Source organism: Triticum aestivum, chromosome 6A (assembly GCF_018294505.1).
Source record: "Triticum aestivum cultivar Chinese Spring chromosome 6A, IWGSC CS RefSeq v2.1, whole genome shotgun sequence".
NCBI lineage: Eukaryota > Viridiplantae > Streptophyta > Magnoliopsida > Poales > Poaceae > Triticum > Triticum aestivum.
The window spans coordinates 16,956,737-16,969,441 of NC_057809.1; the positions used below are offsets into that span (position 1 = coordinate 16,956,737).

A 12,705-nucleotide genomic window follows, 5' to 3' on the forward strand; every position below is an offset into this window, starting at 1 on the left:
ATCAATGCAGGAGGCTTAAATGGGAGCATCGTCAAGGAGATTAAAGCTACCTCGGCACAGTTCACGGCATTTCCTCTCATCTTTGAGGGACGTGAAACTAATATTATGGCTCATAGCCAGGCTAAGGACACATTAGGCCTTTCTTTAGGACGCCATCTATGGCTTCTCGATCGTCCGGAACTAAATTGTATCCCAATGTATTTGGCTGATGATTAATGAATAAAATGTGTTTAGACTAAAAAAACATACTATTTTTTGAGGAACTAGCAAAGTGGCTCGCTCGATGCGCGGGCTAGAACGTTAGACAGTTGAAAAATGGCACATATTATTCGCATTGCGTAAAGAAAAATTGGTCGCGTCCTTATAGGTTTACATTTTTAATAGTAATTTATAATGCTATAAAATTATTTAGCATTTTTGTATATATGAGTGAACATTGTCGTCAAAGAAATTGCATATATCATGCTTTAGGAAAAGTCTATTACTTACAAAGGTTAGACGATATAATTATTCCTTTTACCAATTTTTTATTTTGCGAAGGCAATATCTTGAATTTGCTAAAAATTATTATAAATATTTAATTCAATTTTATGTAGACATGTTTTTACTCCTAATTACACTCTTCATTGTATAATACATATTTTAGACATTGTTATTTTCTAAAGGTGAAATTTTAATACCTATTACTATGAATATATGATTATATTGTTGAAGTTGACAAAATTTCATTATATTTTATGAAAAGATGTAATTAATATAATTATGTACAATTTTAATTATATTTTAAATTCTTGTTTGCATTTGTTTTTTGTTTAAGATAAAACTCTAGCAATATGTAATGATTTTTATGAGTGGTAGTTATATTTTGAGTGCACATCAAGTTATTTCATGTTTTAGTCTTATATAGGATATAATTATTTCGCAATCACTAAGAGACATTTTTGTTGAGAGTAAACTAACTCATATGTTATCTAAATTTAACTTGCTTAATTTTTTTTGCGATTTATTTTTGTTAGAGTAATGGGAAACTGATTCAGAGTGAATGGATTAAATACACTGAGAATTCTTTTATAGAAATTTGTTATGTTTTTGTAGATTAAACTAAAAGGGAAATTTAAACACAAATATAGCTGTACTAACTTATGAAAGAATAAATAGTAACCGCCGGGATAAACTGATTTAGTAGTATTAAATGATAACAACACAAATATATATATAGACACACACACAGACAGATATATATCCATTGACACTACACCATGTTCAGAATCTATAGTCTGCTCGGCTCTATTCATATAGAATAGAAAGCTTTCAAACCCTATATCAAATCTGACTTGAAAAAGTTCTTAAAATTGCCGATTTTCGAAATACAAAACTGAATCTAAATTTGTTGTCTGTATCGAAAACAGAATATTTGCAAGATTGTCACTACATGGAAGAAATGAAGCTATGGCACAACAATCAGATTGCAGATAAGTTCTCTTAGTATCGTAAATGTGGAATCATGCCATTAGTGCCTGGTCAAAGCTAAAGTTAATTAGCTCGGCCAAGCTTAGTCGATGCATTCTAGATTAGTTCTTCCATCTTATGATGAAGTCATGAAGATGCTTGTTTGTGTGCCAAGAACTATTATCTCAGTTGCTGACCACGACAACCTAATGGTTAGATGACTATGTGAGCACACACATTTGTATTGTGCTCACCTCCACATAAAAAAGTACTAAGCCATAGGATATAGTAATTTCTACATCTGAACGTACATAATTTCAGAGATATCAGGTCAGATATATAGAATTTAATCTAGATGGCATAGAACTGATTAGGAGTAATGTGTAAAAAAATCAGATTAGGAGCCTTCTAGCATGCATGCACAAATTGCTTCCCTTCAAATAAGTACATTATATCTCGTACAAGAGATATAGTTGCTGGAGTCATGTACGAATATCTCGAACAACTTATATATGCTTTCCACTATGATAATCAAATATGAATTTGACGCTGACAATCAGCAGCGACAACAACGCCCAAAGAGTGACGTGATCGTGCGGTTTGGTGGGGAAAATGTAAAACTAGATGTTCAAGTGATATATTCTGTTATCCTCACTATATATGAGTGTGTCTCATGCCCATGCTAATAACTGAATCAGACAAACAGATTCTTTAAACTGAGTACCGTAGAAAACATGCAGTTAACTAAATATGTACCTTATATCCTGCCATGGGGATGCAATGCATATCCTTTAGCCGCGTAAATAGCTGTACAATCCATAGCATCTATCATGTCAGATAAATGCGCTATATATCTAAGAAAGAGAACCAAAGGATGAAAATTGTGTAGCCTTGTGAAAACATTCGACGTACAATAAACAACTAATACATAATGGAAAGATAACTACTGCAGCCACATCCGAAGCTTTACGTATATCTGCACTTGTGTGAAATACTACAACCTAATCTGATAAAGCACCCCTGCCTAGCCCTCTCCCACCTCTAGCCAGCTGCCGTCGAATCCCCGCTGGCAGCCCTCCTCCCAACCGCGAGCTAGCCTCTCCCAGCCCCTCCCCTCATGGCCCCCGCCATGGCTTCCTCCGGTGCTGACCCTGCTGGGCGCCGAGCGACCCTCTCCGACGGCGACCGTGTGTCCTCTGGTGGCAGCGTGTTCGACTCGGAGAGCGAGTCCTCGCTGCGTTCCTACAGCGACGTCGCCCGGACCCCGCCGGAGCCCCCCCCCCCCCCCCCCCCCGACAGCCTGCCGCAACACGCCTCGGCCCCCGCTCTGAGGTGCACCGCGTCTCCGGCGGAGTTCAAGTTGATGCGGACGGCTTCCAGCAGCCGCGGCGCAGGCACCGCGGCAACCGCCCGCGCTCCCCGGCCGGGTCGAGGCCCCCGCTGCTGCGCCGTCGCAGCCCATCGCCGGAGGAGGTCGCGGGGCTCTGCTTCCGCTGCCTCGACCATCGCCACCGGGTCCGTGACTGCACCAACGACATACGCTGCCGCCGATGCCTCGAGTCCGGCCACGACTCGTGCTCCTGCGACAACAGGCGTCGCGATGCCGCCGGACGAGCCCGCACCTCCGCCCCCTCTGCCGTGGATGCGGCCACGCGCCATGGCACCCCCCCCCCCCCCCCCCCGCCGCACCGAGCCGCGCCTCCGCCGCCACCCCTGCCGCAGACGGTCGTGGCGCCTTCCCCCCGCATGCCGGAGCCCGAGCCAGTGCGGGTAATCATGGCCCACTCCGTCGAGATGGGGGAGGCGGAGGACGTCCTCAGCCGCGCCTTGGTCGCCTCCATCACCGGCAACTGACCACCTCATTCCCTTGCAGCCCATCCATTACGCCAATTTGTGAGAAGGGCTGTGGTTCTCGGATGGTGGTTGCGCTACACTAACACATCTCGATCCCCGGCTTGCAAACGTATTAAACATGAACTAATAAACTCTTCATTGGCTTAGTCAAGTCTTGGCATCACCGAACCAAGCGCTTCCTTTTAAGGGAAGGCCATGATTCAGTCTACGCACACATCTTTTATTGGTGTCATCATAGAAAAAAGGAATAGACAGTCCAACGTATGATTCTGAGAACCAGCTGGGTGTCATGGTTTCGCCCGTTATAAATGGTTTTTGATACCAAGAGGGGATTGTCTCCGTATAGCCAATCGTCTTGGGTAGATGAAAACTTTTTTTTCTTCAACACTGGCTCCCATGTTCCATGGGATAAGCCGTAGAGCAAATTGCTGAAAATCACCACATTTATTTATGGATAGGGTACTCCAAAACCACCTCTTTTGCCGAAAATTATAAAAGACCATCGCTTCCACGGCAAGTGTGTGACAACTCACACTGCTTCAAAGTTTGGCTGTGTCTAACAGCTAAACTAATGGGTGGGACCCACCTGTCAGGCTGACTTGGCAAAGAAAGCAAGCCACGTGTACAGGTTGACTAGTCTTTCTCTCCCTCTCACTAGTCTCTCTCACGCATTATGTCAAAGAGTACCTAGCGTGCATGCATGACAGCTGCACCGGACCTTGCCGGCGGCGTGCATGAGCACGGGTCGCACCTCCACGGCGCACCGCCGCGAGCACGGGTCGGCCAGGGCGCTCCCAGGTCACCTGCTTGGCCTCTAACTCTTCTACCACCGTTCACCTGTAGAGGCTCGTCGCCGTCGTCGGCTGCGTGGACGTCTCCAGCCGCGGCTCCGCCGACCGCCAGCTCCATCCCATCGTCACCGGCATGCCGATGTTGACCGCGACCTCGCCCGATACGAAGGCGCCCCCTCCGTGCAGGTGGTCGCCGCCCTGCCACACCGAGCATTCCTGTGGCCTCTCGGCACGGAACCCCGGGACGAAGCCAGCTGAGGCGGCGGCGGACGACCTCGGTCATGGTGGGCTTGGCCTCGGGGTCCCACTGCAGGCACTCCCTTGCCAGGTGCGCCATGATCTGCATCTCCTCGGGCGGGAACACGCCCTTCAGCGCCGGCTCCGGCAGCTCCGCCACCAGCAGTCTGCTGTCCCGCAGCCGCGACGTCGCCCACATCACCAGGCTCTCGTCCGCGCCCACGCCGCCGGCGCCGGAGCCGCCCCTCTTGTGCACCGGCTGCCGGCCCGTGATGAGCTCCAGGACCACCACGCCGAAGCTGAACACGTCGGACTTGGAGCAGCTCGTCACGCCGTCGTTCATCAGGCACTTGGCCATGCCAAGGTCCGTGATCCTGGCCCTGAACCGGTCCGTGATGTTGGTGGACTTGATGTCTCGGTGAAGGTACTTGAGGCCCCTCGCCCGGTCCATGGGCTTCCTATTGCCGTTGGTCATGCACTCGAACACCAGCTGCCGTCCGCCCGTCCCTGCCGCTCCGAGCAGTACCCCAGCAGCAGCACCACGTGGCAGTGGTTCAGCCGCGACAGCAACTTGTGAATTGCTTCAGACAATTATCCTGGTCAGAGAGTACAACTAAAGAGAGGAGTTCTAAGTTTTGATTAACAAAAGGGTCAGCTTCATAGATTAAAATCGCGGGAGAAACGATTTCGCGGCGGCCTCTCTCGGCAGCTATAGCGCATAGCGGGCAATAGCGGCAAATAGCAAAAAAAATTCTGGTGGGAGAGATGATTTCTAGAGGTTTTTGCTGATTTTTCTGCCATTTAGAGGGATATGTTGAGGTTTTCACGGCAACAGCCATAGCTTAGTGGCGAGGCTCCCGGGCAGCTATAGCGCAGCTATTGCGGCTATTTCGCGGGCTATTTGAATCTGGCTTATCTGCATTGCCCGGATCCATGTGGCCGGAACTAGACTCACTGGTTGCAACGGAGTATCTGGCTTTCGTTCGTTTCCCCCTCTTTCTGCGACCACTGTCATTAAACTAATAATGACGATGGGTAGAGTGAGGAGATGGCCTAGAATGAGCACTTGTAGTATCATCGTCATTAAATCAATGGCCTTACTGACATGCAGTAGTAAAGGTGAAATCGGAGGAAGAAAAGAGTGGCATATCTTGGGTCCATGTGAATGCCAGGGCCGGATTGTGGAGAATTCCTTGCCCGGTCCAAAAGCATTCGATCCATCTTACTATCTTGGTGGCGTGGTAAAGGAAGAGAAATGTGGGCAGATCCTGAGGTGCTGCTGCTGGCGGTCCGTGGGGGCGACATCCTGAGGTGCTGCTGCTCCAGCGGGCCTGTAGCTGCCCTGTGTCCGAGGCGTCGGAATACCAGGTGGCATTGTTCTGTAGAGATTGCTGGGTGAGACTGACTGTGGCTGGACTGTCAGATCCCGAAACTGAATAAGAAGAAAGAGATGACAGCAACTTACCGATTCAGTTATCCAACGGCGCCTAGCCGGCCACGTCGACACCATCGAGCCACCTAGTTTACTTGCTGTTTCATTTCCGACTCGGTTATTACCTGCAGTACCTGTAACTTTCTGTTCCCCTCCGCTATATAGCCAGCTGCGACTGGTAGCGTGGGATTCATTCTATTTTTGCTACTTGCACATACTCTATATATACATAAGCATACTTCCCCCAAATTATTTCCTCCAATTACTTGTGTTCATTCATAGATCAAATTCGATGGATCCATTGCTAGGATCTGACATGGACGGCGCGCAACTGTGGTCCGTAGCTTGCATGTAGCCAAGGCGCTGGAACAAAAGGCGGTGATGTTGCTCCAGAGAGATTGCCAGGCATGCATGGCTGGACCGTCCGTGATGAGGATGGCAGAGCCACCGACGGAGCGCGGGCCTAGGGTCCTGCTGAACTGTGCACTGCCGCTCCGATGGATGGTGATGGGATAACCGACGACGATGCTGCGATCCGAGCCGCTGAAGAAGGAGACTCGGGTAGCTGCTCCATTACATGGCTCACCAATCTCCCTGCAACGCACAAGGAGAAAAACTAACCATTACTCGCATGATCAAAAGATTAAGGAGCATCTGAGTAAGCAACAGATCATGGATTTACATTGTGCTTTGGCTTTTCAAGTCTATGTAATGCAACCATCTAGCGTGGGGTTCCTTGAAAAGGAAGTGAGAAACAACAAGAAAATGACACTCCTCACAGATCACACATGTAAGGGTTTCACCGTACAGAAACAGCCGAATACACACAAGGTGCTGGTAAATGAATCATGCAAGGACACCATGCTCCATCTTATATGTTGATCAAAAAGAAAAAGAAGCGTTTCGAAAGATATGTATTAAACAGAAATATCACAGCGAGCAGAGCTAAATGCTGAAAGACTAGCTATGAACAGATCATTGTTTTGGAAAACCAAACGAGATACTCTAGCGACAGTTAGGTGGATACCTTGAGATGCAACTGATGGCGTGAACTGGCGTCGGAAATTCTCAGCTAGTGATTTGCTCACGTAAACTTTCTGGTAGATACCATTCAACTGAGTCCGCTTCAGACGATGAGCGGAATCTTCTTGTTGAAGTAACGAGTCATACTTCCTGTTTATCTTCTCTATTCCTTGGTTGCGCTCTGCCTGAAGTTGTGATCTCTGTTGACAAATAGATGTGCAGCCAAGCAAGACATGAAAAAAACTCACGACTAGCAAATGCAATTTACAGTAAAACAGATAATAGACAAACAAAACAAAACAAAAAAACAAACCTTATCTTCATGGCCTTTATCAAGCAAAGTGCTCCAATGAATTATTTTTTCCAACTCATTTCTCAGCGGTTCATCACTAAATATTGGATTGTTAAACACTAATGGCGTGACTGGAGGGAGTTGGGTAGGCTAATCAGGACCAATGGGGATATGCTGAACTGTGGTTAATAATTGCCGTTCAGGCTGCAAATCATGGGTTGCCGTACTGCCTACCATACCTGCTCCTTCTGCTCCTGCAGGTCGATCACGCATTGAGGCTGATGGCCGTATTTCAGACTGTAGATCATGCTCAGGACTGGCTGCTGTGTTTGGTTCAAAACCAGCTTGTCTCCTTTCTTCAGAGCGTGTTCTTTCAAGTGGGTCATGCTGAACTGTGGTTGCTGTTTCCAGTTCAGTCTGCAAATCCTGGGCTACTGTAGCTCCTAGAACACATGCTCCTTCTGCTGCCACAAGTCGATCCTGCATCAGTGCTGATGGTTGTATTTCCGATTGCATATCAGGAGCTGTCACCACACCCAACGTATCTGTTGATTCTGCTCCGGCATGTGAATCCAATGAGGTTGATGGTTGCACTTCAACCTGCGAACCTCGAGCAGCAGTGGCGCCCAAGATACATGCTCCTTCTTCTGCTGGTTGATCCTGCATTGAGGTTGACAGTCGGGCTTCAGGCTGCAAAACAAAAGCTGCCTCTGTGACCAGAATACCTGCTGGTTCTGCTTCTGCTGGTGGATGACCCAAAGTTGCTAAGCTTTGTTGGGCAGGTGTCCTACTCTGTTCCACAGGCATTGAGGCTGGTAGTTGCATAGCATGAGGTGTCACAGTGCCAGATAACTGTACTCCTGCATGTGGATCCAGTGAAGGTACTACACTTTGATGGACTGACACACTCTGCAGACCAGACACAAAGGGAACACCCCGCATTGAGGTTGATGATGATTGCATTTCAAGCGGCAAAACCTGAGCTGATATGGCACCCAAGAGGTACCTGCTCGCTCTGCCTCTGCTGTCTCATCCTGCATTGCTGCCTCGGGACCCACGATACATGCTCGTTTTTCTGCAGGTTGATCTTGCATTGAGGTTGAATGTTGCACTTCAGGCTGCAAATCGCAAGATTTGTTCAGGAGGCATACTTGATAGATACTTGATTGAAAAGTTGCTAAACTTTGTTGGGCGGGTACACTTACACTTCGTTCCACATGCATACTTGATTGGCAAGTCTGAGTTTCAAATTCAGTAGACACTGCTAAGGTAGCTGGGCTAATTGGTGACTCCAAGTGGACTTGATCTGTATCAACAGCGTCGTCATTGTTTGCATTAAGTCCCCTAGCAGGAGAATCTGCTCCTTCCAGCAACATACTTGGATTAGCAGTATTGTCTGCCTCAACATGTTCAGTATTTCTACAGTCACCAGTTGAAGATTCCTGATATAAAATTAAAGGTGCTTTTCATCAGTTCACTGGCATCACTGAACTATACACAATGACCATGAACACTTAAATAAATCAAGTACGATGATACGAGGAATCACGAAAAGCAAAGTTGGCACATAGTGGTCATTCCAGTGTGTCCTGCTTCTCTAGAATGTGCTAAACACCTAGATTACCATAGTGCCCTGTATGAAATGTGCTCAAATATAGCCATTGTGTCCTGCAGTTAACATTGACTACTGTAGTTGTTAACAAGTAGGTCTGCCTCCTATGCTTACTGTTGATAAAGTTGTTCAAAAGTAGGTTGCTCCCAATCAAGTATATATATTCTAGGGTGATGACTGTGCGGATGCACAACAATCAAGCAAAACAATCCCAGTTCACACTAACTGTTACTCATTGGCGAACCAGAAGATGGCGCAGTGTCTTCACGAAAAGGCGGGGCGTCTTCACGAACCGGCGCGGCGTCCTCTTCGCGATCAAGCACGGAGAAGCAGAAGATGGCCGCTCACCTCACCGGCATCCTCTTTGGCGGCGGCGTGTCTGCTTCTCTTGCTGTCACCAGCCGTAGGTGACACCCAGTTCATCGAGCGTGTACATGATTTAAAATCTGAGCCATTCGAGATAGCTTACAACAAATTAGAGAATATATGTATAGATAATAAGCCTAGGCTAGAGTTTAGTAAGAGCCAGGCACATTTCTTTCTCGGACCGCGAAGGGGTCCGGCGAGGCATACCATGCCCGCAAGGATGATAAATTTCAAGCTGCTAGGCCCAGGAGAGGATGAAGTCACGATGCACATAGCAGACGATGACCTCTACAATCTCGGGTACAGCAAGAAGGTGCAGACGTACCACTTGAAAGGGTGGGGGGAGCTGTTTGCCAACTCTGATCCCCCGGCAATCGAGCTCCCCTTCGACGAGAAGTACAAATCGATCCTGTCAACGCTAGGGTCTGGCGGTCACAGAGAACTAGTGAAGCTTGCACTGAGTAGGAGATCAGCACTGGACGCAGTCTCGGTCCTCTCCAACTATGACCCTGCAACCACACCACTGGAAGACCTTCAGGTGGCATATGCGACGCTGACCTTAATGTTCCCCGAGTCGGTACGGCTGATTCCAATCCGGGTTGCCGTTGCTGCCGGATGGGATGCAGAGGAGGCCATTTACATTACTGAGCAACAGTCAAAGTACGTGGTGAATTGGGCAGCTTTGTCCCATTATTTGTACAGATGGAATGAGGGCGAAGAATGGCCATTTCGCCAGGCAAACGTAGGCGGCAGATATAGGCAAGTACGTAAGCAAACAGGCGTCGAAACACCGGAGGAGGCACTGAAGATTGTAAATTTAATGTTGCGAGATCCTGTGGGTTTTGAAGAGAAAGAAGTGGGAGGAAGAAGAGGAGGCAAAGGCAAAGAAGAATAAGGCACAGAAGAAGAAGAATAAGAAGAATAAGAAGAATAAGAAGAAGAAGTTGAGAAAGATCAATTATTTTTTTCTTTTGTTGGGAGCACGCAGGAGTCGCTTGTAATAGTTTTGGGAACTCTTAAAGTATACAATAACTAGTTGAGAAATATGCTGTATTGTTGCACTGACAAATTTGCAGCTTTTTCAAGGAAATTTTCCATTTACGTATCAAGATTATGTGCTTAAAAAAAGCTCTAAACTTGAATGCCAGTTCAGTTTTTTCTTATAAATATTCTATCCATTTTTCATGAAATACTAGTATGCTGTACATTACATCTTTCAGCCGATAAGATTAGAGAAAATATTACTCGATGCAGATATGAGTGGCGCAATCCTCTAGTGTGATTATCTTTAGGCAACCCAACATGCACTGCAATAGCAGGCTTCTCTTTGGAGGAGAGCAATCACCCAGACACAGGATAGGTTTTCAATCTTCAGTATCATTTTTATAGCTGACTTTTGTCTGAAGCATTTCGTGTTGCGCTAAGAACATGTTAGCCTGGGATACTGATGCATATAACAGTGGCTGCAATAATTTACTCCCTCCCTAAACTAATATAAGAGTGTTTAGAATACTAAAATAGTGATCTAAACGCTCTTATATTAGTTTACAGAGGGAGTACAACATAATTACCTTCATCAACTCCCATGAAGTACTATTAGCCTGAGAAGCATCCAAGACAGCCTTATAAGCAGGGTTGGAGATAGGACTGGCAGCTAGGAGTCAACTTTGACTGCTCCACAGATTGGCCTTTGACTGCTCCAGCACAAAGGACAGCCCTGGTCTCCTCTGCTTCTCTTCCAACAGAGGCTTGGGCACACTAAAACCATCCAGAAGTGAATAAATCCATCAAAATGGGCTGCAGCGCATTCAGAAACTTTAAGTGGCCAGTGAAGGAGAACAGCATCAGCATCAGCAACCTGTTCTTCAGAAGTTACCCTTTTGCCAGGCAGTCCATCTTCAGAATGCAGTCCTTCCATCTGTAACCTGTTCTTCAAAATCTACTGCTACACTTCAGAAGCGACAGACAAGACTCTCATCTTACAGTCTCTTGAAGAATCACCTTAAGCAGATGCATCTGCAACCGTGTGATCTACCAAAAATTTCAATTAATAGCTGTAACAAATCTTATTAATTGCACTGAAATACATACAAGGACAAGGTAAAAATGTGATGCAAAGCAAAGGCACTTACATTGGTAGAGGTCCAACAGCAGCAGCAATGGGCAAGGCACACACAGCTCAAGTGCTTCCATTTGCCCCTGAATCTCCATAAACGCATCCGCCCATACCTCTCTCTCGTGGACCAGAGGCGGCGTGCAGCCCTCCTACTTGTGCCTCAGATCCAGCATTGCCAGCCACCCGCAACCTGAGACCCAGCCGGGTTTGTGGAATTGGAAGAAAAGAATCGAGAAATAGCGCCGGGATAAGCCCCACCGCAGCGGCATTCTCTTCGCCGGCTGCATTTTTTTTCCTTTTCCTTTTGCGTTTTTGAGATGAGAATCCGCCGGCTGCTAATGGAAGGCTGGAGGGGATTGATTGAGAAGAGAGAGAGAGAAGAGAGGGGGGGATTTGTTTTTCTTTTTTTCTTTTAGGGGAAGCCTCATGTAGTACGTGACATGTACGAGTGGTTCTAATGCTACTTACTCAATCAAATATCAAATGGGCCTGCATTAGAGCAACTCTGGCAGACCCCAAAAAAGCCCCGACCCGCAAAATAACTGTCAAAATGCGGGTCGGCGTGAAAAATCCCGCCTGAATAGACCCCGCATACGTGTCCGATCCGTAATTTTTTTTGCGGGGCGCGACAAAAGATCTCCCCCGACCTCTAGATTCACGGGGTGGGAGGACGATCCGAGCTCGGCCCCTATCCGCAGCGAGATTTGGTGGGAGGGACATTTCCGTGCGGTCGTTGCTCCCGCCACCTCCCGCTCTGGTGCGTCTTCCCCGGCTGTCCTTCGCCGCCATGGATGACTCCTTGCAGTCCCCCGTCACCGTCGAGGTCGCGCACGCTCAATCCCCTCAGGCGGATCTTGTCGCTGGCCATGTTGGCCCCGCCGTCGCCCAAGGCACCACTGCGCCTGCCCGCAAGCGGCAGAGCAATGTGGTCGTGCAGGGCGGGAATCCGGCTGCCCCCACCGGGAAGGCCCGCGCTCCGGGCGCCAACGCCGCTGCACGATCCCGGCCGGCGGCGGAGAAGGTCGCCAAGGTCTCCGGCGTAAAGCGGAAGAGGATTCCGGCTACAAAGAAGCCGGCTCCTTGATCCACTCCCTCCGCCCCGGAAAGAGGTTCCCCGGCGATGCCGCTCAACGGTGCTGCTCCCACCGCAAGCGAGGTGTTTGACGAAATGGCCGGAAGGTATGCCTCTTCGGTCATGGAAATTTTCTTTGCTTTTTGCCATTTGCGATAGCTCGTGACTTGTTGTCGTTCACTATAGCAGTGGTTCGAACAATGCAACTGCCGAGTTCGTGAACTTGTTGGACACCAACGCCGTTGACATCGAACAAGCCCCGTTCGCTGCATTTGATTACAATGGAACGGAGGGCGGCGTGGATGATCATGGGGGTGAAGAAAGAAGTGGAGGAGATCGATGAGGGGGCGTATGAGCAATCGCAAGCAAGAACTGGAAAAGGCCAGAGATCGAAGAACTACACGATCTTGGAAGATCAAATCTTGATCAAGGCATGGAATGCAGTGTCTCTTGATGCATGC

At 47.8% G+C, this 12,705-nt stretch overlaps 1 long non-coding RNA gene and 1 pseudogene across 13 annotated transcripts; both read right to left on the minus strand.

Annotated features, from left to right (window-relative positions):
- Positions 1-4,219: 4,219 nt before the first annotated feature.
- On the minus strand, positions 4,220-5,051 carry LOC123129314 (methyl-CpG-binding domain protein 2-like; annotated as a pseudogene).
- Positions 5,052-5,072: 21 nt separating this feature from the next.
- LOC123131700 (uncharacterized) lies at positions 5,073-11,538 on the minus strand. 13 transcript variants are annotated; one of them, XR_006464290.1, is made up of 8 exons: positions 11,189-11,538; positions 9,382-11,087; positions 8,935-9,136; positions 8,284-8,520; positions 7,100-8,196; positions 6,791-6,986; positions 5,797-6,357; positions 5,075-5,710 (listed from the first exon to the last, which is right to left on the minus strand). It is a non-coding gene; the product is annotated as an uncharacterized lncRNA (long non-coding RNA). The 13 variants fall into 13 exon arrangements; XR_006464287.1 differs by having other exon boundaries at positions 5,076-5,710; positions 8,284-9,136; positions 10,628-10,814; positions 10,915-11,087; XR_006464293.1 differs by having other exon boundaries at positions 5,076-5,710; positions 10,628-11,087.
- Positions 11,539-12,705: the final 1,167 nt, after the last annotated feature.